The sequence below is a fragment of the Physcomitrium patens genome, chromosome 2 (assembly GCF_059467195.1).
Source record: "Physcomitrium patens ecotype Gransden chromosome 2, ASM5946719v1, whole genome shotgun sequence".
Classification (NCBI taxonomy): Eukaryota; Viridiplantae; Streptophyta; class Bryopsida; order Funariales; family Funariaceae; genus Physcomitrium; species Physcomitrium patens.
In genome coordinates, this window is record NC_143411.1 from 350,008 (window position 1) to 375,627 (window position 25,620).

General features: G+C 31.1%; 1 long non-coding RNA gene across 9 annotated transcripts; it reads left to right on the plus strand.

The window, feature by feature from the left end:
* The first annotated feature begins 12,677 nt into the window (after window positions 1-12,677).
* LOC149989620 (uncharacterized) lies at window positions 12,678-17,583 on the plus strand. Of its 9 annotated transcripts, none has more exons than XR_016506728.1 (3): window positions 12,696-15,718; window positions 15,814-15,921; window positions 16,161-17,583. It is a non-coding gene; the product is annotated as an uncharacterized LOC149989620 (long non-coding RNA). The 9 variants fall into 9 exon arrangements; XR_016506721.1 differs by having other exon boundaries at window positions 12,720-15,718; window positions 15,795-15,921; XR_016506720.1 differs by having other exon boundaries at window positions 12,740-15,413; window positions 15,607-15,718; window positions 15,795-17,583.
* Window positions 17,584-25,620: the final 8,037 nt, after the last annotated feature.

Below are 25,620 nucleotides of genomic sequence, written 5' to 3' on the forward strand. Positions count from 1 at the left end.
TCATTATTAAGAGCTCAAAAAAGAATGGTGGCTGTTTAAAAATCAAAAAAAGAGAAGAAGATGATGATTAGTTAACAGATTGGTATCAAGAGTTGGTTTAATGTGAAGCGGTGTTGCCAAAGCTGCGTGAACAAATGGTTGTTGTAAATCCAAAGGTCGTTGAAATTGGGTATTGAGCTCGTCCAAGAGCTTCCTGCAGGAACTTGAGAGGGATCGAGAATTGATGTGGTTGCGTAACTTGAGGGTGATTCTTTAACAAGGAAGTGATGCACATTTTGGTAGTCTCTGCCTGCTAGTCAATAATTGGGCTGTGACGGTGGCGAACTTTGAGGAGGGCATTGTTAGATGACAAGCAAGCCCACATTCTCGCAGTAGGACTGCAGCAACTACTCCAGGGATCTGACTTTGTGACCTGGTGCCGGTGTTGTTCCTTTGCTTTTAAGGTGTTGTCAACATTTTCTTCCGCATGGTGAGGTTCCACATGATGAATTATTACGTTAGATGAATTTAGACGGATGATGTTTGGTTTAGATGAAGGAAGTTAGAATTTGAAGGAAATCAATTTGGATGAATATTTTAATCAAGGTTGAATTATTATAGATGAATATTGTTGTTATTTGTAGATGAATTTCTATTCTTAGATGATACTTTGTGAATGGATGAAAATTAAGATAAAAACATAAATTAAAAGAAAATAAAACATTTTATTTTTATTTTTATTTGTATGATTTGATATTGCAAGTAAAATTATAGAGATGGTTATATTTTTTAAAGGAATTAATTTAGAGAAGTTAAAAAGAGAATGCTTAAGATTTAAGCAATTGGTACAATAGATAAAATTACATAGATAATTAAATTTTTGTAAACTAAAATAAACTTCCACTTAGTGGTGGTTTAGTTTAGCATACAATTTGGTAAAATTCACATTATTTGGAATGATATGATGAAGCATTTTAAAGTTTTAGTATTGTAAAGAATAGTTTTAAAAACTTAATTTTTATTATTTAAAGAAGATAAATTTTAATTGAAATAAAATAATTAATTGAAATAATAAGATTTTATAGATTTCTCAAAATATTTTAATGATTAAAAGAAAGATATCTTAGATTTTATAAAGTTTTTTTTTATTGTATAATATTTAAATATATCAAAATAAGACTTATCCTTAGAAATTAAAAAATAAATAAAAATAATAATTTAAAATATATATATATATATATATATATATATATACATAATAATTATCTTAATATAAAAATATATCATCTTTTGATTCAAAAACCTCTAAATTATATCTGATTATTTATTTATTTTAAAAACCTTTTAATAATATATAAAACTTTTTTTCCACAAAAGTCAATATAATGATATCATTCATAATTATTTTTGGATTAACATAGCATCTATTTTATTTAAATTATTTACTTCATTTAATTTTAGATTAATATTATAATTAGTATAATATATATTTTGTTAATTTGTCATTTTGTAGCAATATATATTATTAGGTAATATTTTTAACACGGTTATATATATATATATATATACTAAATAATATAAAAAATTCTAATATATTTATTATACAAGCTTAAAATATCATTTATAATTATTAACATATTATATAATATAGCCTTATAGAAATATTAAATAGTTTAAATTAAATCTTATAAGATGTTTTTATCTAAAAATATATTTCAATTAAAAAACATCTATATTCTAACAATCGATTTCAATACATATAATTTTTATTTTTATTTTTCATAAATTTTTATTCCAAAAATATTTTTTATTCATTATTTAATTTAAAAATTAAATAATATTAAAAAATACTATACCGTTTTACCATTATTATTTCATTTTACTATTATTTTTTATCATCTTATTTTCTCTATTTAGTTGAGATGGTGAATTCTTAATTCTAAAATAATAATAATGGTATTTAATTTAATATTAATTAATTTTTTATAAAATATATTTTTTATTAATAATACTACTATAATATATTTTAATATCACCATTTTTCAAGAGATTTTAAATATGCCTTATTATTCAATACCACCAAAGAAAATATAAAAATTATTAATTTTATATTTTTAATAAATCCAATGAGATCTTATAATTATAAGTAAGATAGATAGAAAGTCTAGAATTAATAAATAAAAAATAGAATATATTATTTTTTTTACAAAATAGATTTATTTTTTAAAATATTTTTGATAAGAGTTTTAATAATTTTAATAAAAAAAACCTAATCATCTTAAGAAGACTATTTTGATACTAAATGATATTAATAAAGATTCAAATTTTAGTTAAAAAAATATAAGATTTTATCTAATTATATTTTAAATTAATCAGGTCTAACTTATAAAATTAACTTATTTATGAATTTAGTACAAAAAATACACTTACAGTGTTTAAAATTATAATTGTGTGAATTATTATAGAAAATAATAAATTTTATTCAAGGATCTAATGTTAGTAATAGAAGGCAATGAATTTATAAAATTGTTTGAATGCAACACTTTTATAATTGTCTTGTTTATCATTAGAATTGCTAAAAGTCGAGGATGTTTAGAGAATCAAAGTTAAAAATCAAAGAGCAACTTAACTTGAAAGAATTCTATGATACTTGTATTTCAGTATTAAATAATATATTTAGAAAAAAAAAACAATAATAATAATAATAATAATAATAATAACAACAACAACAACAACAACAACAAGATTCTTCTTCTTGCAAAAGATATAGTTGTAGAAAAAAAACAAAAATGGTAGTAGTAGAATAATTGGCACATACATATACATTTACCATAATAATTATTGATATGATTAGGTAGAAGTAGGTAAATATAGATTAATTTCATAAAGTCTTCTAGAGAAGCTTCCTAAAAGATTCACAAACGTGGTTTTGATTTTAGATGTGTTTGTAGGTTAGAAACTTTGTCAACAAGTTAACCACATGTTGGTAGCTTGTAGAATAAGTTAATTCCATGTAGTAGCTTGTGGAACAAGCTAACTATGTGGTGTATACATAAATAATTTGTCTTGCAAGTTAAGACATGTTGCAAGTAAAGTCAACATATGTTGAAGGTCCTATAGAATATTGCGACATAGCTCTTAATTAGAGAGTATATATGGAGTAAGAGTGAAGCCTTCTTCACTCTTGTCAATACCTTTCTAGTCTTTAGTCTTGTTTCAAGACTTTCTAGTCTTCTTATATTTGGCAATAGCAATTCTAATTTAATATTATATCACCATTTGAGTGACTTTCTAGTTTTCTTCAGTGCCACAAGAGTGTATTGAGGATTATCTTTCTTTGAGATTCACGTTCTTGACAATTTGACAAGAGTGCTAATATATTATTTCTACCTTATTTTAGAAGTGAGTAGATTATCTCACTTCTATTGTTGTATTTTAAAGGTTGTAGACTATCCAACTTTAAATAAAAAATCTTATTTTCTAATACTGATCTTTTTTTTAAAGATAGTGGATTATCTTTCTTTGTGGAAATTTTTATTAGAGGTTGCGGATTATCCTCCTCTAATATAATTTTTTGGATTTGTTTGAGTTGTCTATGGAAGGAAAGATTATGGATGCTACTCTTAATGGAAGTGAGAATAGATTTACAACTATTGCAGATTTTTAAGAATTTGTCAACACTTTTAGGGCGAAAATTTCATGCATCACCAACATCAATCATTGGAGCACTACTTCTATACGTATTGAAGAAGTGTAGAATCTATGTTAAGAAGTTGTGCAGTTGAAGGAAACATATCATTTAACTTCACAACCAAATTTAGGGAGTCTTGTTTCTTCAAGCTTAAGAGAGGTAAGAATTAAAATGCTTGAGAAGTTTGATAGAAGAAGATCAAAATTTTGAAGTTTTTTGCAATAAGTCAAGCTCTATCTAAGATTACAACCTTTCCAATACCCCGATGGATTTACTCAAGTTAGATTCATATGCACACTTCTATTACGAAGTACTCTCTCTTGATTTGCACCTTTTATGGAAAAAGATTCATAACTCCTTTATGATTTGAATTCATTTCTAGAAGTGTTTACGACCATATTTGGAGAAAGTGATCAAGAAAGAGTAGAAGAGATTTAACTCTTATTTTTATAATAAGGATCACAATCAACCACCACATATGCCACTAAATTCTAAAACCTTGCTTACAACGTGGAAAGGAATGACAAAGCACTTATTAATCAATTTTGATATGGATTGAAGGATAGCGTCAAAAATTTGTTATTAACAATGCCGAAAGTAAAATCTTTGGAATAATTTATTGCTCAAAGTATTGCATGCAATAATCGATTATTTGAAAGGTATTAAGAATAAAAATTTGGCTGGAGAAGAATCGGATATGTAATGGCAGTAATTCCCAAGTTTTCTGAAACATATTTATTAAGGTCAAAACCAATGCAAATTGATACAATACGTTTTAAACCTCTCATGGAGTAAGAAAAGACTTGATGTTGCTAAGAAGGTTTGTATTTATATTGTGGAGAAGCTAAGTATATTACTCAATATTATCCAAAGAAGTAACGCAATTATAAAATGAGGACCAGACTTACCAAAGAAATTAATGTGTTGGATAATGAGTTTCTTGAGCTATAATAGGGATTGTGCGGCTAGAATCATGTGCAATATCTAATAAAGGTCATATTCTCTACTCAGACCCTTCACCTTGTTTTATAATAGATGTTTTTTTAGGACCTAAAAATCACAAAGTCTTTGCTTTATTAGATTCAAGAGCCTCAACCTATTTTATAGACAAAGATTTTGTCAAAAATCAAAAAATATCTTTAATCAAGAAAATTAAATCCGTATATGTAAAAATCATAGATGGTCGTTTGTTGTCTTTTGGAAATATTATACATGAGATTTTTTCTTTAAATATAGTAATTAAAGTTTATAATAGTATATTACTATTTAATATAATAAGATCTTTCTCCAATCTGATTATTTTAGAATTATCATGGCTAGAAAAATATAATCCTCAAATAGATTGGATTTTTTATAATCTTAATTTTTTTGATAGTATAATTCAAGGTCACATTAGTGAAGTAGAAGTACATAAGTGTAGTACATCCAAATCTTTATTGGTAGGTGCAAGAGCTTTTATGCATACTGTAAAAAAATGATCATCTTTTGCTATATATGCTATATATATTTTTAATGGTGAAAAAACATCAAGTAGTATTCTTGACCAATATCAAGAATTTTAAGATATTTTTTTTAAAAAAAATATAGATATTCTTCTAGAGCATCGATTCTATGATTGTTCAATTGATCTACAAGAAAGAGCTCAACCACCATTCAGACCAATTTATAACTTATCGTAGAATGAGTTGATTGTATTAAAAAAGTATATTGATGAAAACTTTGTAAAGAACTTCATATGTCATTTTAAATATCCAATCGGAGCTTCTATCTTATTTATGAAGAAGAAAGATGGATCTCTACAAATGTGTATGGATTATTGAGGACTCAATAAGATCACCATCAAAAATAAATATCCTTTGCCTTTGATTTCAGGACTTCTTGACCAACTCAATCAAATAAAGATCTATACCAAAATAGATCTATAAGGAGCCTATAACTTAGTTCATATAAAAAAAAAAGATAAATAGAAGAGTATTTTTTGAATTAGATACGGATATTTTGAATATAATATTATACCTTTTGGACTTACAAATGCATTGGCCACTTTTAAACATCTTAGGAATGATATTTTTTGTGAGTTTCTAAATGATTTTGTTGTTTGCTATTTAAATGACATTCTAATCTACTCTAAGAATATAGAAGAATATGAACTTCATGTTTATTGTATGTTACAAAAACTTAGAGATGCATGATTATATGCCAAGTTGAAAAAGTGTACATTCAATACTATTCAAGTTGAATTTTTAGGATACATCATTTCCAATGAAGGCATAATGATAGATCCCAAGAAGGTCCAAACTATCATTGATTGGAAAATTCTAAGAACAGTACAAGATGTGCAATGCTTTTTGGGCTTTGTTAATTACTACCAAATCTTCATCAAGATTTTTTTTCAAGTTATAGCTCTACTTATATGTTTAACTTATAAAGACAAATTTGAGTAGAATAAAGAAGCACAAGCATCATTTGATGCTTTAAAGAAGGAATTTACTTCTATACCAATCTTATATTGTGTTGACTTCTCCAAGGTATTTTATATAGAAATAGACATGTTAGACTTTGCCATAGGTGCCGTGTTGTCACAAATAGGAATAGATGACAAATTCTATCTAATAACTTTCTATTCTAAGAAATTTTTAGCAGCAAAGATTAATTATGAGATCCATGATAAAGAACTCTTTGCAATTATAGATTCATTTCAAGAATGGCATCATTATCTAGAAGGCACCTTAAATCCAATCACCATATATACAGATCATAAGAACCTTAAGTACTTCATGCCAGTACGTGTTTTGAATCATTGTGAAGCCCATTGGAGCATATCTTTATTCAAATTCAATTTCAAGATCACTTATCTATCTGGAAAATAATAAGGTCTATTTGACATCTTTTCTAGACGTTCTTATCTTACACTACAAGAAAGAGATGAATCTTTTGATCAACAAAGAATAATTTTTTTGAAGCCCAAATGTTTTCATCTTTGAGTAATAAAATCAGCATTGATTATTAATTCAATCTTTGTAAAGCAAATTCAATTAAGTATGTCCTTTAATCTTCTTGTTCATGATATCAAGAATATTTCCTCTAAATCCTATGACACTTCAAAGTTTAAATTCAAGAACATCCTACTATATTTCAAAGATTGTCTATATATTTCAAAAGACGAGGTACAATTACATGTCTTTCAAGCTTGTCATAATTTTTAGCAACCAAACATTTTAAATATAACAAGACTTTGGAACTAATATCAAGAGATTTTTGATGGCTTGAAATGTGAAAGACAGTCAAAGAATTTGTACAATCATGCAATACTTGTTCAAGATTCAAAACTCCTTGCCATCAACTTTATGGACTTCTTCAATCATTATTAATTCTAAAAAAACCATGGTCTTTCATTTCTATGGATTTTATCACAAATCTTTCAGTCTTAGTTTAATATGATTCTACATTTGTAATCGTAGATCACTTCACTAAAATAACACATTTTGTACTATGTATAAAATCTATTTCAGGTGAAGAAATAACTAAATTTTTTATTGACAATATCTATCACTAACATGGATTACCAAAGGATATTGTATTAAATAGACAAACTTAATTTGTATTAAGATTTTGAAGGATCCTATTCAAAATTCTAAAGGTGGATATAAATCTTTCTTCAGTTTTTCATCTTCAAATTAATCGGCGAACGGAATGGGTGAATTAAGTTCTAGAATAGTATTTGAGATGTATCATCAACTATCATCAAGATAATTGAACAATTCTTTTACCATTGGCACAGTTTACATATAATAATTTAGCATATTTTTTTACTCAATAAACACTTTTATTTACTAATTATGGTTATCATCCACTTCTTGATACTTTTTACTTTTAAAAAGTTAATAATCTTGTGACAAAAGATTTAGCAAATTGTTTGTCAAAGCTACATGCAACAATGAAGATACAATTAAAAGAAGCTCAAGAACGACAAAAGATCAATACGGATGCCTATTGCAAAGAGCAACCACAATTCAACATAAGTGATAAGGTATGATTATTTCATCATAATATAAAGACTACTTGTCCTTGTGATAAGTTGGACTATCATAGGCTAGAAGCTTTTTTTATTTGTGAAAAAATCAAACTTTTTGCTTATGGATTACATCTATTAGAGTCTATGAAGATCTATTATGTATATCACATGTCTTTTTTTGAGTTGTATAAGACAGTGAATATCTTAGAAAGAAGACAAATGCCACTTCTTGCTATAGAAGTAGATAATAATTAAGAGTTTGAGGTGGAAGAAGTCTTAGACTCAAAGTGGCACCAAAATAGGTTGGAATATCTTGTTCATTGGCGTAGATATGATATTAGTAGACACACATGGGCGAAATCAAAGAATCTTACAAATGCAACAAAGAAAGTTGAAGACTTTCATCAACAACATCCATCAAAATTAAGATGAAGAATAACAAATCTTTGTTATAAAAGAAATAAGATCAAAAAAACATAACACTCTACCTTCAATATTTCTTTATAGCTTCTTTGTAATTATGATGCTAAGAAGATGGAGAACCAACAACCAGCAAATTCAACTTAAGAGCTTTCATTTGTAGATGTACCAGATGAGCCATTGTGATTGTTACAACCTTCAAGACAACAAAATCAAGATGAAGATCGTCAAGACCGACATGTCCTTCCTTGAATAGACGACAAGATACAACGTATTTGGTATCACGACCTTAGAAGATACTTCTGATATTTACTGGACTTAGGTAAATATAAAGTCTTTATATTTTCCTAAAAGCTTCTTAGATGTGGTTTTGATTTTAGATGTGTTTGTAGGTTAGAAACTTAGTCAACAAATTAATCACATGTTGGTAGCTTATAGAATAAGTTAATTCTATGTTGTAGCTTGTAGAATAAGCTAACTATGTGGTCTATATATAGATAATTTACCTTACAAGTTAAGACATGTTGCTAGCAAAGTCAACATATGTTGAAGGCCTTATAAAATATTGCCATGTAGCTCTTAATTAGAGAGTATATATGGAAGCAAGAGTGAAGCCTTCTTCACTCTTGTCAATGCCTTTTTAGTCCTTAATCTTGATTCAAGACTTTCTAGTCTTCTTATATTTGGCAATAGCCATTCTAATTTAATATTATATCACCATTTGAGTGACTTTCTAGTTTTCTTCAGTGATACAAGAGTGTATTGAGGATTGTCTTTCTTTGAGATTCATATCTTTGACAATAATAGGAGTAGTATTAGAAAAAAAAAAAAAAAAAAAAAAAAAAAATACTAAAAGAATAGTAGAAAAATAAGCTACTAGTCTAAAATTTTAAGAAAGAGCTACTAGGGTCTATAGTAATTTGGAGCCCCAACCTCAATTGGCTCTTTTTTAATTCCTTTTTAGGCCTCATTTAGCTCTTTTTTTAAAAAAATTTCAAAGTTGTAATTTGAAGTTACAAAAATTTTAGTGCCTGACAGTTGAAACTAGTATTTTTTTGCAAGCAACTAGTTGTTTTGGCTTGTGTATTGCAATAGTGTTGTAGAAATTTCTATGATTGGATTCTATGGCAGTGAAGTCGATGGGACAAAGGATCTAGGATTTTGTTTTGTACTTATAGTTTTTATTAAGTACTAGACTTTGGTTTGATATTGGTAAAATATAATTATGTAGAATTTTACAAATTAAGCTAACAACAACATTTTCTAATCACTTCATAAGTTACTTATGCTACCTATTCTAGCCTAGGAGGCCATCTTAAAGATTTATTTTAAAGGTATTTGCATGCTGGATATGGCACTATTGGCAAATATCATCGTTGAGGTTATAGTTCTATAAGTACTTATGGCTTGCACAATGTTATTTTTTTCATGTAGATTTGGTTGTCTTTTTCTTCAATTCCAATCAAATGTTAGAGAGATGGTTCATATTTGACTATGTTATAAATTAAATTGGAGATTTTGGAGTCATTATAAGGCGTACTAAAAGATTGAACCTAGATTCATTCCAGAAGGGATTGGTGGCAGGATTATAACTATGGTTATTTCAAATCTACCATAGTGATAAATTTATATCATTGATATCTTTTTGGTTCTTGCTATTCTTTTATAGCCTTCCAATAAAAGTAGTTCTTGTTCGTGTCTTTTATTATTTTGTGATCTTATTATATTGTTAGATGTGAATTTGAATCTTTGAGGATACTATGTCTTCAATCTTCTTGTAAGCCTATACTTACAGTAATGATTCACTTGTGAGATAAAAAAATGCTAAGTAATAAATAACAGCCAATAAAACTATGCTAATGTATAAGTGTTTGGTTATTAATATAGAGGTTTTTGAAATAAGCTCATAGTTTGGATTTTAGAAATGTTGATGGTAGTTGGAAGTTGTTGACTCATGAAGTGTAACATGTCTTAGAAGTTCATGACAAGGTCACTTAGAGCGTAGCAATAGAAATCTAATATATTTATATTTTTTGATAATAACAAAATAAAAGATCTTGTATATAAGATTCTATACAATTGTGATGCCACATAGCTATGTAGGAGTATGATGAACTTCTAATTGCTATATTTGGCTTTATCTTTGTTGTACTTGGCAAAGAATGTAAGGAATTCAAGCACAATCAAGCTCAATTATGAAATAACTCTTGAATAATTCCAAATTTTTCCAATCAATTGACCAAATTATATATTCACAATCTATACCTTGCACAAAAATCTTGTTGGATCTATATATGGATTGGTAGAGATAATTTATAGGCTATAACAAATATTATTATTAGAGTGGTATCATATTATAATTATTTATAGTATATAAAAATTAACTAAAATAAATAATATATTTATAAGTATTGATGTACATTAGAGAGGTTAGAAGATTAATTTAAAGAAATTTGATGTAAGAAAATTTATTTTTAGATTTAATTATATTGATTATAGTGTTTAAATTATATAAGATTTAGATATTTAGAATAAAATTTAATGAAAAGTTTGGAGCTCAAAGATGAAGATTCAAACCTTTAAGAAACTTATTTGGAGGGATGAAAGCAAGGTATGGATAGATGAAGACAAAAGGTAAAGATCTTCATCTCTATTGGTCGAAGGCCATGACTAATAAGCATTTAGCAAGATGTCCATGACCATAACAAAGGTTTTGGCAACTACTTGAGGAGTATTTGAGAATTAAAACCAAGGGTTGTAAGTTTTAGAGTTTGGGCTATAAATTTTAAAGGATTTGGAATTAGGGTAGTAAAGTTATAGCCATTTAAAAATAAGGTGTCTTTTTAAGGCATATTATTACTATTTTGAGGATACAAGAAGTTTTATGATAGATTTTAGAAATCAAAAGGTGCAACCATAAGGGTGATTCTAAGATCTATATTTTTTGTAAAATAAATTTTTCATTTAGAGTTTGTATGAAGAAGTTATAGTACATTGATGATAGCACATGTAATTTACAGGTAGTAAGTGAGTCGTTTTATTGATAGTAATGGTTGGAGCCATATCTTAAATTTTTGGATGAATTTTTGGCTCAAAATTTCTAAAAGTGTGTGTTATTAAGTTAAAAAGCTATATATCTAAATTTTATGGTATTTGAGTATTTATTTTGTGAGATATAAAGAAATTTGCACATGGGTGTATGTAAGTAAAGGTTTGAAGCTACTGTTAGAACTTTTGCAATATCTCAAGTTTGATGATGAATTTACAATTGAAATTTGTTGTAGTAGTTTTTAAAAAAACATCAGTAGTCCATATAAAACTTTGGTTTGTTTGGATAATCCAATCGTGAGATATAAGTTGTTGAAGTTTGAGAAAAATTCACCTTAAGGATATATAAGTTTTTATAATATTTTATCATATTTTTGGTCATTTTTGGTACTTAAGCCTTATGTATTGATGTAATTGCTCCTATAGGGACAATTTTATATATAAATTTGGTGTTTTTTTTTAATCTTGAGGCTTGATTGAGCAATTAGTGACAATCAAAAGCCTAGTGTTTTCGTAAGGCAAATTCTCTCTATCCCAATAGTAGAGGTTGAAATTGCAACAACTAAAGGGAAGTTTCTGCTTGGTGGATTGCAATCAATTCTTCACACATCTTTGACATCCATCATTCTTCAAAACAATTTGCAAGGTGAAGGCAATCCAATAGGATGATGTTAAGTTTAGATGCATGAGATTTAGAGCTAGATGAAATTTTTTTGGATAAATAATAAGTTTGGATGATATTTCATTCTTAGATGAAAACTCACTTGTGGATGGTAATTTATTCTTGGATTAGGTTTCATAATTCATTTATTTATACTAAATTTAAATAAAATAAAAATATAATATTTTAAAATATAAGCCTGAACTTATAAATTTAAAAATTACATTGAAGAGTAGTTTTTTATAATTTCTTAAACAATAAATTATCTCTGATGAAATAAATCATATTTTAGTTTATTATAATATATCAATTTTTTTAATAGTTATTTTTATATTAAAATATATATAGTAATTATTTTAAAGAATAATGAATCACCACAACTATATAATATAAAATAAATAAAAATACCATGACCTTTTTGGAATATTATTTAAAAAGGTAAAACTATCTATTTAAATATTATTAATATAATAAAGAAACTTATTAAAAAATCCTAATTATAACATTATAAATATTTAAAAAGAATTTAGAATCTTTTATCTATAGCCTATATACTTGATAAGAGTCTCAAGTCGAAGTTTTAAAAGAAATAGAAAATATTTTTTATGAATTTTAATCATATCTATATCAAAATTTTAAATCTTTATGATGAGATTTTAATTATTCTATAGGTATTCTAAATTTGATTGAAACTATAGTATTTGAAAAAATAAACAACATTTATCCAAACATCTAATCATTTATGAATTAGAATTTAAAATGATTTATATGATTGGAAGAAAAAATTTAAATCCATATAAAAACTATTGATCTTGTTCAAATTTACAGAATATATTTGATCAAATTTATTATATGCTGTCTTGAGTTGAGTATTTTTCTTCTGCTTCTGCTGCCGCTGCTGTTGCTGTCAGGCCTTTGAGAGAGTTCAAGGTTCTCTTGCTATCATCCAAGGTGGAGTTGGAAACTTTATAACCTACTATCCATTGCTTCCTTCTAAGCAATGGTAGATTGTTGAAGCTGGGTTTAGCCTTTATAAGTCTGTCGGTTCAAGTCTCGGGTTGCTGGCGTTAGCAGTATCGTAACTAGTAAAGTGTTCTTGAACTTAGTCTCTACTTTGTGCCTCAATTTTGTGTTGATTGGAGGCTTGGGTTGTTTTTTTTTCGTTGGGTCTTCTTTGATTGTGGCCGAGCTGTGGATTGGACCTCTAAAATTAGTGGAAGTTGAATATACGGCAATCCTGCTGCGGTACAAGAAACGGTTTGTGGTTTTGTATAGCGAACTCTGCGTTGTTTGGGCATCTGTGCAAAATTAATAGGGAATAAGGGTCTTTCAATTAGTGCCGTGGATAGAATAGTTTATTTGACTTTCTTCGAGAATAATTTTTGTGAGCGGAAGACTAATTGCTCTTGATTACCGTTAAGTGGGCATGTGAGATTCAAGCTGGATACCCAAGGTGCTCAAGTGGTGAAACCAATTGCTAAGTAAATTAACTCTGCTAGTGGAGCTACGATATCTGGTTCTCTAGTGATTACCCAAGAATTTGCTTCAAAATTGAGTATTTTGAGAACTTAAAGCTAAGAATTGGTTCAGAATTGGTTCACAGGAAATTTCATGTCGACTGTAAAAGAAGCTCTAGGGCCGAGGCTCTCCCACACTTGTATTGCTTTTATGATTTCTTTAATTTTCTGTTCTTATCCATTATGGTTTTCAGTTTCTTGAGCGTGAGCGGTAGTTTTTCAAAACCCACCGGAGTGCGGACCACAAACGCTACCCATTCTTTGTCTCCTCAGCCATAGTTGGATATTGCAATTACGGAATTTGCAAACCCTGTGGAGAATGTTGACAGAACTTCACCATACTCAATGGACAATTGTTTCAACTACTCTTGGTGCGACAATATGGACACGCTTTTGGTCTACCACTACGACTCGTAATATTCCCCTATGTGGTAATTCAAGGATGCATTTGAAAGGATCCTATACTACACCATGGACCCTTCAAAGGCTTGCCTATTCCTTGTCTTTGTGGATCGGAGACTGAACGGTCCACCTCTGAACTGATTGCCTTACTGAAATCATGGCCTCAACCATGTCGTTATCTCAACTGTGGATAAGCTAAAGAATCCTGACGCATGATTGCTTGAAATGGCATCCACGATGACCTCCATCACGCATCAAACGACCTACCGCGCAAGATTCGATATCAGTGTACTCCTGCTGCATAGATTGTTTTACCCTAATTTGCAAGAACGAAGGGCTCAAGATAGAAAGCATTTCTTGACGTTCAAGGGGACTTAGTATGTGGAAGAGAAGTCTCAAGAGAGCAGAGTGTGCAGCAACCCAATTTTGAGAAGGATGCTGAATGGAGAGGATATCTTTATTGTTACCACGTGTAAGCAGGCATTCGCAAACTTCTTTGAATTTTTTTGGAATTCCGCACAAACAAAAAAAAAAAGAATAATATGGTTAAGTGTTGAGTAAGTTTGATCCTAAGAGTATTTGTTTGTCTCCTTCTGATCCTTGGCTCTTGCATTAATTGCAAGTGCCAAACAAAGAAGCATCGCTGAGACGCCCTGGAATAGGGGCCGGTTGTGGGAGTAACCAATCCCTGTACAGCCAAACCAAGTTTGACGACTTAATGAATTCTACCTTAGGTCTTGTTCCAGCTGGTAGAGGGCCAAGCACGTACCGCCTCATGGAGGTTTTGTCTGCAGGTTCAATCCCAATTGCAATTTCTAACAACCTCGTCCTTTCATTCGACACCCTCATTGAGTGGAGGTGGTGCTTGTTCGTGTTCCCTCCCCCCCAGATACACAAAATTGTGCCCACTTTGAGAAGCCTCAAATGGGACAAAATTGAGTTTAGGCAGAAGCACTGTCTCTTCATCTACCGTGAGTTTTTTGGAAGTCAGGACAAGATTGTTGAGACCACTGTAATGGCACTCAAATCCAGGTTCTTTGGTGTTCTTCCCAAACTCATTCCTAAGATTCCCCTTCCTTCTTGGGAATTGAGTTAAAAAAAGAAGGATTCCAAATTCAACTCTCAATAATCTGATTGTCCTCTCTTTCATTAACAAGAAGCAGTCATATTTTATGTTTAAATGTGGTGCGCATCAGCTCAATCAACCTTGTGGAAAATGTACTATAGAGTTGATGATAGAAAGAAGAGCTGCTTAGAACGGTCTATACGCACGACCACCATCTGTTCTATTTGAATTTCATCAAAAAAGGTTCTTAGTTTGTTAGTAGCAACTACCTCTCATTATTTCTTTGTGCACGAACTTTTTCTCGCCTTTTGTTTGTCTTTCACAAACTATTTTGGAATACTTCCTATTGGTTCTTCATGTTATCCTGTTATCTTTGTATTTAGATAACTTGTATTGCTTTACTAACTCTTATACTGGGTTCCATAAAAGGAGCTGTCAGTTGTAAACAAATTGGATGTACCGTAATGTGATGTTAAAAAGTAGGCTTGTGGTCGTTATTAGTTTCATTTGATCTTGTGGGTAAACATCTTATAAATGCTACCAACATATCAATAGGACTATTCTATGTTTTTTTAGAAAGCAACAAACGACACTTGTAAACTCGTATACTACAGGTTTGATTCCGACAACTCTTACATTTACTTTCTGAGTCAATTGCAACTAGAGCTGCTGCAAAGGAGTATTTACTCGAAATGTTTATTGTATTTGGTAAGCTTAGAATTCGTGTATCTGTTTTGAAAGTCTACGGGTTTCAGTTGACCTAAAAGATTGCGCTTGCCAGACTAACTTACAGATACTGTGTCTCAGAAATGTTTGACAAATCTGTTGTTGGTGACGTTCTTACGTCACTGTGGCCTTCATCATCTGCTACATATTCTGAAGTATCTGTGCTGGACGTGTTCTCTGCATCTTTACCTTTGTAAGTCTTGATTCTCCAAGTAAACGGCTCTGGGTTTGTATTCGTTCTTGGTCATGGTTTTTGCTCTGAAATTCAGAAAATCTGCTGGCGTCCAGATAACCCTTGACGAGAACAAGGAGTACATGAATTGAAGTTGTTACAGGCTTTGTGGTGTACAACCGGGCATGTACTCAATTATTTCTTTCGAAATTTGATTCTTAGAGGTACCTAACCCATAATTTTTCTTGAGTCGTGGAGGTTGTTCTTTTAAAAGAGTAATGCGATCGCAATCTCTGCTCCTGAGCATTCCAACAAGGGCAGTTGCAAGGTAGTTAAATTATGTTTGCGTAATAAATAACTTCGATTGTGAATCTTATATTTCCTCACTTCACTTGTCTCAACATTCTTGATCTCTTCAAACACGATGGAGTGGAGATGAACACAATGCATTGTTTTTTCTCAGCTTTGATGTAGGCAGAGGTTGTGAGTGGATCAGGAACAAATTGGATGAGCACAAAAATTTAACACAGTTAGTCCTTTCCTATTCAGAGGATATGTGTAACTTCTCAGCTTAAGGACGATATTCTCAAGTGTGAGCCTCTGCACAACTTGTATCTCGTTTACAAGGGTCATCATTATGAATTGTTTCCATGAAAAATCTTATTGGCTGAACATAACACTCGGAGTTCAAACTCTTTTGCAAATATGATCTGTTCCCAGTCATAGTAGGAAGGACAATTTTGCATAAAGAAGTGTAAAGCTTGACGAGGGTTTAGCCTTCAGGTGCTCTTATCTTGGGCTAAAGATGGGGGTGTGAGAGATCGTACTCTTGTATCAAGAGTTGCAAAAGAGTGATTGCTACCAAGCCTTAGGAATCTCAAACTTTTCCTTGCTTGTCCTCGCTTTTCCTCGTCGCAAATCCATCGCCGCTGTCTGCTTTCTACTCGATTTGATTGGCTCAAATCTGAGCATCCGTTAACGCCGTCACATCGCTCTGCTGCGTGCAAACTACGTGAGAGCGGGGATCTTCTTCTGGTATGTCTTCCTCTGTTTTCTCTTTTCTGGTTGCGGCTTAATCACAATGGCCCTTTGCATCTCCTAGTTTGGCGACTATTAGTTTGAAAGTAGGTGTTTGTGGCGAGTGTTTAGCTACAAAAGCTGAAGTTGTTGCTCAGCGAGCTAATCAGTGCATTTCTCTCAAAAACTCAGCAGCTCGTCTTTGAAGAAATAGGCTTATACATGAACTTGTAGGAAACATAAAAAAAAATGCTCATATTTAAATACTCTTTTGAAATAGAAAAGGTGACTATATTTAGAAAGTAGAGTTGACAATGTATATATTCACCTTTATCTAGTGTCGCTTATTGTCATTTGTAGCTCTTGGTTTTTGTGTGTATAGGTGTTTATGCAATAGCAGCATGGCGCATATGACGTTTGTATTGTGGACTTTCATTTTTTTCTTTAGCATGTTGCAAGAAGTGGAAACAGGTGAGGGATTGAGTAGCAAGAGGGAGAATTCCATGGAAACAAGAAAGCATCTCAAGCCTAGAATTCCTAAACCCCATCTTCTGCCTCGTCCTCTGTTGCATCCTCTGCCTTTGCCTGGTGCACTACTCTTGGCAGACCTTCCTCCACTCCCAAAGTTTATACCACGTTTTCTTGATCTGTTTATTAATTGTTCATGGACTTCCACAATGAGTGAACCTTAGACAAGTGGTTTGATCTTACTGAAAAAAGTAAGATAAATAGTTTTTGATTAGATCTATTTAGTATGGTTTCAATGCATATAATGTTTACTAATAGTTTGAAGTGTTTCTAAATTTACAATGACTTGATAAATGTGTAATATTTTAAATTTTATAAATTTTTTGCTGCTATTTTTGATATATCACCATTTTTCAGTCTATGTTAAATATTTCTTCTTTAAAACAATATTGAGAATTAAAATATAAAAATATTCCTTTCAAACGAGGCACTATCTACAATGGAATATGTTGAACCTCTAAGAGTGTGGATGCATTGTATATAAAGGGAGAAAAGAAGAGGAGGAACAAAAAACAAAAACAAAATCAAACAAACAAAAACACAAAAAAAAGAACAAAAACAAACAAAGATACAAAATAGGAGCCTATGAATGCAAATTACAAATGAATAGTTATCAAGTTAATATATATACACACACATACACACACACATTCACAAATGCCTGCAAATCAATAGCGGTTGGGTAATGGCAAAAAGCAGCAATGCAGAAGCTCACATATCATGAACTAATAAACTTTAGAAAACTGAGGATCAAAAGCTTAGAAGATTGAATTATACGCATGCCATATGCCAATAGGATACTGCGATTGATTTCTTGTCTGCTTTGAAGCAATGCACCATCACTTGTTCCGACATGCTGTTGTGTAAGGGACCCTTTTACTTCGATATATTACATCATCCTCCATCAAAAAATAGCGGATACTGATGACATTATGACGTCGATTTTCTAAGAGAAACACAGTATCTAAAAGCTTAGCTCACAAGCTCCATTTTTGTAGTATATTGTGCTTTATTCGAATAAAGATGGACTAGCTCAAGCACAGTCATTGCCACCACATCACTTCCAATAATATACTTGCAATAAGTTTTGAAAGAACCTCGTATTAGCTAGATCTTCAAAATATAAGTAACTGTGATCTACAAACCAAGTCAAAGATACAACCATAGCTGCAACAAAAATGGCATGAATGTTCGATGTTCTTGCTCAAAAAGAATTGGTATATAAAAATAATAATCGAAGCAACATATTTCATTACGAAAAAAATACAGTACGTGCTCTTTATCACTAAAGTGGGAGATTCTTCGTTAATAATTGCTGGAAGTACATATTCTTCCTTAATAATTGCTGGAATTATTAAGGTTTGAGGCTTCCTTGAGTCAGAACCTATTCTCCAAGTTGCATGCTCACTCCTACCAGAGTCACTTTCTTGCGGCAGTGCCTTGTTGCCAAATTAAGTGCAAGCGACTAAATACTTGATTATTCACAAGCAAGTGAATTAAAAACCTTAGCAACTACAAAACCTGGAAGTAAGATTGTCCCTGCTACTGGGTCCCAATGCTATGCTATGGTCTTTGGTTTTGCAATTATGTGATTGAGTTGGTTGGCATCAATCACAGTTGACAAGACTTCGGAGAAGAATGGCTTGGAGGATGCTTGGCAGCCAAATGACGCTTTCCATTCACTCACTAGAAAAATGCAAGCACTTTCGCATTATCTTTTGAGAATCTTCTTTATTTTGTATTTTAGTATAATGAAATAAGTTTTTACCCCCTTGGGATTCCGATGCCTGAACCTCCACCCACTTTGTGAGGTAGCACATAGCAACAATGACGAATTTGTGGCCTTCCGTTGTTGTGATTAATGGTCCCATGATGTCCATGCCAACACGCGCAAATGATTCTGAAAAGGGAACGGTAGTCAAAATTCGTAACATGATGCTATTTTCATATGTCCGTTTTACCTGGCAGGTCAGACATTTTATAATGAAGGAAGTCACGTCTCCTACTTTTCCAATCTAGTAGTACACTTCTTGTAATCGCTTGAGTGTTCTACATATGCCGAAGTGGCTTGAAGTACGAGCCGCATGAAATAGCTCCAATATATGTGGAAGATTGGAGGCTTTAGGCACTCGCAGGATGCGGATACCTTCTAAAGTGTTCTTTTTGTAGAGGAGTGTACCATCTCTGGCGAGGGATTGAAGGAGGTGGTACCTCACCCTCTTGGCCAGAGTCCAATCCAGGTCGGTGGCAATTGAGCCAGTTCAGCAAGCCTCTGTGAGTGCCTCGTACAGTGCTGTTTCCATCACGTTTCCTTATACTATATGTCAAGCAATCCTCTTATTTCAGGGCGGGGTAGGAAGTGCTTGTCTCCGTGTTTTGCCCCCCTTGGTGCTGACGGACTGTTACAGTAATAAAGGTCGTTATGGTGTAATCAAAATCTCAAAAATTTAAAACATGTGAGCCTATAATCATGCGATTGAGGTTTTATTGTAACAATTGTACGTATGTACGAGAGTCTCTAGAGCACCAATCAAAACTAAATACGTTGATCACGTGATACAATGTATACACGTGAGTGAGGAGGTGAGAATTCACCTTCTAGTGGCCCCCGCCTGGAGGGATGGTCCCTTGAGTGTTCACGGTGAGGCTCTAGGAGCCGTCGGGGCCCCTCTGTGTTGGAAAAGCAACGAAGCTGCGGAATAGAGTCCAGATTACAGAAAGTAGAATTTACGATTTGTGGATAATAACGCAGTAGTAGGACTGAAGGAGCAATGCCCATCTTGCAAGACGCCCCGTAAGGTCGCGCGATGTCATGAGCGCCAAAAGAGGGACATGATTAGTCTCGATTACAAATTTTTATCCATGAAGATAAGGTCTAAAATGCTTAACGGCAAAGTCGACCCCGAGGTCCTCCTCTTCAGAAACTTCGTAGTTTTCTTCAGCCTTCAAAAGACGGCGGGAAGCATATGTGATGACCTGGTCATGGTTGTCAATAGATTGGTTTACTATTGCTTTCACGGCGTCACGACTAGCATCCTTTTGCAAGAGGAATGGTAACTGGAAGTGCAGGTAAGTAAGAAGAGAGGCAGTGCATATATCAGTCATGAGTTTTTCAAAGGCCATTTGCTCGTGTGAGCCCCACATGAATGTGACAGCTTTTTTCAGCAGTCTGTAGAAAGGAGCAGCGGTGACTACAAAATCTCGCATAAATTGCTTGTAGTGGTTCACCAAGCCCAAAAATGACTGAACACAGTCTAAATTAGCTGAGATGGGGAATTTTGCGACCGCCTAGATTTTTGCAAGATCTGGTTGTAAGCCTACGGCCTAGACCACATGGCGAAGATAAGTGAGTTCATATAAGTCCATGACACATTTTTTTGCCTCAAATTTTAGTCCGGCAGCCAGTAGCCGTGCAAAGATGTTGTTGAGATTGGTAAGATACAAGTCAAAATCCTTAGAGTAGATGTTGATGTCACCGATATAAACTCCTAACGTAGCTTTCGGAGGATCATTTCCATGAAGCGTTGGAAGGTGTAAGTTGCGCTGTTCAGCCCTATGGGCATCAAGTTAAAATGAAATAGGCCCCGGCGACAGATGAAAGCCGTCTTCGCCTTGGAGGTTTCAAAGAGTGGAACTTGCCAGAACTTGCTGGCAAGATCAATGGAAGAAAAGATTGTTGCACCTTGTAGCTAGTCCAATGTGTCATCAATTTGGGATAGAAGATAGGTATCTTTTTTTGTGATGGCATTGAGGCAACGGTAGTCAATACAAATCTAGTAGTGTCGTCTTTCTTTTCAACCAACACTAGTGAGGCTCAAGGGGAGAGGGAGGGACTAGCAACTCCCAAATCCAGTAGTTTCTGAACCTCCGTCTTGGTATATCACGTTCTTTGATGCTTTCTTGGTAACCGGTTTGTTGAATGGATCGAGCGGTCGTGTTCGAGCAAATTAGTGTAAATTAATTTACTATCGTAAACTAGTGATAAAGACGTTCAAGTTTTTGTAGAGTAGTCGGGTGACCTTGTGACGTTGTTCGTGGTTGAGATTAGAGGTGAGTTGAACTTCTTTTATGATGACAATAAATCGCTGCTGATTGGAGGGCAGGATAAGAATGGGATCTTGCCGGGTTGTGGTGGATAGAAAGATGACTTTGGGACATGGTGTGTCAATGACACCAATGTTTGTGTCACTAGCAAGGAATAGGCGGCTGATGGTGTTGGTAGGTATTGCTGCTAGCTAAGCTAGCACTTAATTTGCCTATGTGTGGATTGAGGCAGTAGAGGGATTAGCAACTAGCACTGTGATTTATACACAGCAGTGGCAATCATATAGGCCATGGGTTACTATTGCACGACATTGTTCAAATAGCCATTGCCAAGGTTGAATCTTGACGAAGTGATTGGTAGGGCAAGCAAAAGATGTGTTAGTGTGGTAGACATGTTGCAAGAACAGTGGTATTGTAAAGTCATGTGATGCATTGTTGTGTAGTAATACAACTATATAATGAAAGAAAAAAAGAAGGATTACATTATAGATGAGCTTAAATGAAAATACTTAAGCAAATTATCATAGAATATATAGATAACAAATAAAGAGGTAGTAAAAATTAATAAATGCTAATGTTGTTTTCTTGAAGAAGAGACTTCTATTTACTTTGAAGGAGGATAAGGGAACCAAATCAAAGTAATTGAAACAAATAATTGATATAGACATTTTTAGGAAAAAATTAAGAATAGAATTTAGCAAAAATTACCTCAAAATATGAAAGAGGTCAAAATCAGACCTTGAGGCATATAACCATGCATCTACAATAATTCCAAGGTTTTTTTGGTTAATAAAAAAGTAGGATTTGAAAACAAACTTATGAGAAGATTTTTGCAAGTTATTTTTATGTGATTTGAAGGCATATTGAGGTTTTGAATACTTTTCAAAATGAGAGATGTATTCAGTAGATTTGGATTTTGAGAAATAATATGAAGTTCATAAATTTGAGGATTTTGTAAATGTTAAAATATATTTACAAGTAAAATTTTTTTAACATATAATTGTATTTGTCTTGAATGTATTTGAAAATTTTGATATTAAACTAATGGTTAGATTTATAGTTATAGGAATTTTTGTAGATTATGATCTTAGATAATTGAAATTTAGAAATATGAGGGTTTTTGTAATTTTGTAACATCTATTACTTTGATTGAAGCAAAAATTAGAAGCAACTAGTTTAATTTTGAATTCTATACATGAGATTATTTTTAAAGAAATTATATGGTTCAACAAGGAGAAACTGCTTCTAGAATATCAAAATCTAGATTGAAGAAGGACGGTGGCTAATGTTTGAGTGGTTTAGGAGTTTTTTCTTTCAAATTAGTGAGTTTATTTTTTTCAAAAATTATGTACTAATTAATTCCTTGTGGACTAAGATAAAAGTGAAATTTTAGTTAAGATGAATGATTCAATTAATATTTATTGATGTTTTAAAATAACTATAATAATTGATTAAGATTTACTTAGGATTTTCTTAGAATTATTTAAGATTTATTTAAGATTTGATTAATATTTAGGATTGATTATAGTTTGATTAGAATTTAATTAGAATTTAGAATTTAATTAAGATTTGATTTAGAATTTGGTTAGGATTTAGGATTTAATTAAGATTTGGTTTAGAATATGGCTAAGATTAAATAAGAATTTTATTAAAATTTGGTTAGAATTTGATTAAGATTTAATTAAAATTTGATTAGGATTTTTTAGGATTGTTAGAATTTCATTAGGATTTATTTAGGATTATATTAAGATTTGATTAGGCTTTATCTAATATTTACTTGGGATTTATTTAGGACTTTTTTAGTAAGTTTTAGGATTCTTTATTATTTCTTTATAGATTTATATTTTAATATTTTTTTAATTTTATTTTTTTTAAAAGTTTTTTTTCTTTTTCTTTTTTTTAAGGATTTTTATTTTTTTTAAAGATTTCTTTATTATTTTTTTGAGATTAATTTATGATTTTTTTATATTTATATATATTTTTTTAAAAAATTTCATTTGGATTAGTTAATATTTAATTAAGATTTTTAAAGATTACTTAGAATTTATTTAAGATTCTATTAGACTTGATAGGATCTTATTATTGCATTTTTTATTTATCTTTTACAACTAGGTGCTTAGTGCATTATCAAGTAATAATTCATGTTATATGATAATATAAAAGAAGATGGCATACTTGGATGTTGCAATCAAAAGAATTTTTTTTGGCCCTAAATAGGTAGTATTCAGGTGTATAAATGCTTGTTGATCAGGGAGAAGTTGATGAAGGTGGACCAACAAGCTAAATCAGTTGAGGTGGTAGAGGATAAAGGTGACAAAGAAATAATCTCATGTGCTAAGATCACAATGGTTAGTGATACCACTATTGGTGCAACATTGCTTGAGTTTAGAGACATATATCATAAGATGATATCAAGTAAATATCTAATTTGGATTATCCAATTAAAGTCTAAAAGAATTTTGTTGTTTAAACTTACAATGGCATCTATTGTAGTATCTATTCTTGGAATAAGGATAATAACCAATATTACACAAAGGTATCAATAAATACTATTATTGATAATTATTATCAATATATTAAAAGAAATAATATATATTTTGAGTAATTTGGTGATATCAAGTAGATTTGTAATTATATTGCAATTGGTGTCAATTATAAGAGATTTATCAATACTATATATTTGTCATTATAAGATCCACAGCCATACCAAATATGTGTTTTAGAGGAAGAGGCACAATTTAGTTTTTAAAAAATAACAAACATTATTATAAATAGACTTACAACATCCTTGTTACTTGGGGATGTGTTACTTTGTTTAAATGAAGGTGCAAAGTTTTAGCTTCTAATTCTCTCTATATCTCCTTCAAATACTTGAGCATGAATGGCTTCACAAGATAATTCATTATATTGTCTCTCAAAGTGTCACAAATACTGCATGAATACATCTTTTGTTCAAAATTCTCCAAGCTAGCAAATTCTTGGACAATTATATTTTGGTCCTATTGTATTTTTTTGCGTAATAGTGCAAACTATTCTAAGAGGCTTTTTTGTATAAGAGTTTGGTCACTTTATTCATGATGGTGCATATAATGATTATTTGAATAGAAAGAATTGATAGTAGTAGCTAAATTGAAGATAGTATACTTAGGCTTCTGTGATTTTGAGCTAGTGAATTCTAAATATTACAGACATATGCTTAAATATTGGAACATAGCTTTATCAAATGTGAATATGTTGATGCCAACTTCTCATATTAGGTTTGATAAAAGAAAGAAAATGAAATGTTGCACAGCTACTTATCTCATGAAGTCTCTTTTATTGCTTGTGGTAAGTTTTGCATGGTATCTAAAGCTAAAAAAGTCAAGGTCTAAATTTTCTCCATAGTGATATTTTGTATTATTAAAATAGTCTTAAGCCTAGTTTGTCTAATCTGCGAGAATGGATAGTATCTTCTTCAACTATTGCACTTGTGTCTAAGTTGACAAGCTTGTATGGTTCAATCAAAATTCAAAGAGGTTGTATATATCATCTAATAATGAGATATAATATTAAAACATCCAAAACACATTTGAGGCTTGATAGGCATCAGTAACCATAGTAAAATCACAAATAAATGCAAGGTAGTCATGACCTAAGGAAATATTTTTAAAAGATAATGTTAGTAGCTTTTCAAAGTTAATCTGAGATAACAACATGTATTTTGTCATGGTGGATGAAATTCTTCGTAAGGCACCTCATTGCTCAAAGATGCAGTAAGTTGTCTACAATTGCTATGACGGATCACAATGTATGCAAAATCTGATCTTTCAAGAGAAATTCCATGAATTCATGTAGAATTATGGATACTAGCTAATTCCAAAGGGCAATGTGATATAGTATGATTTTCAACTAAAAATATATTGTGTACCTAGTTGTAGAGAATTTAACTTTAACTTATTGGCCAAGTTCTAACAAGTAATTTATTCTTATTATAGAGGATAAATAAAAGCAACAATATAAAAAGATATTCTACTAGTAAAACCTTCCTAAATATAAAAGATTATGTACATATGGCTTTCTAGAGCATCTAAAAATTGCCTAACATCCTTTGCTATACCAAATCATAATTAATTATTTGTTGGTAAGTTAGATTTTCAACAATTCTAAAGAAAATTCATAATCTCCTTTTAAAAATTCATCTTTATGTCATAATTTTATCATAGCTCTATATCTCTATCTTTAATATATATATAAAGTCTTGGCTTCCAAAAATCCCTTTGCTTTGCATAAAATATTCAAATTGTAGCAAAATCCTTTTAAAATATTTTTTTTTTCTTGCAAAGGATTTTTTTCTT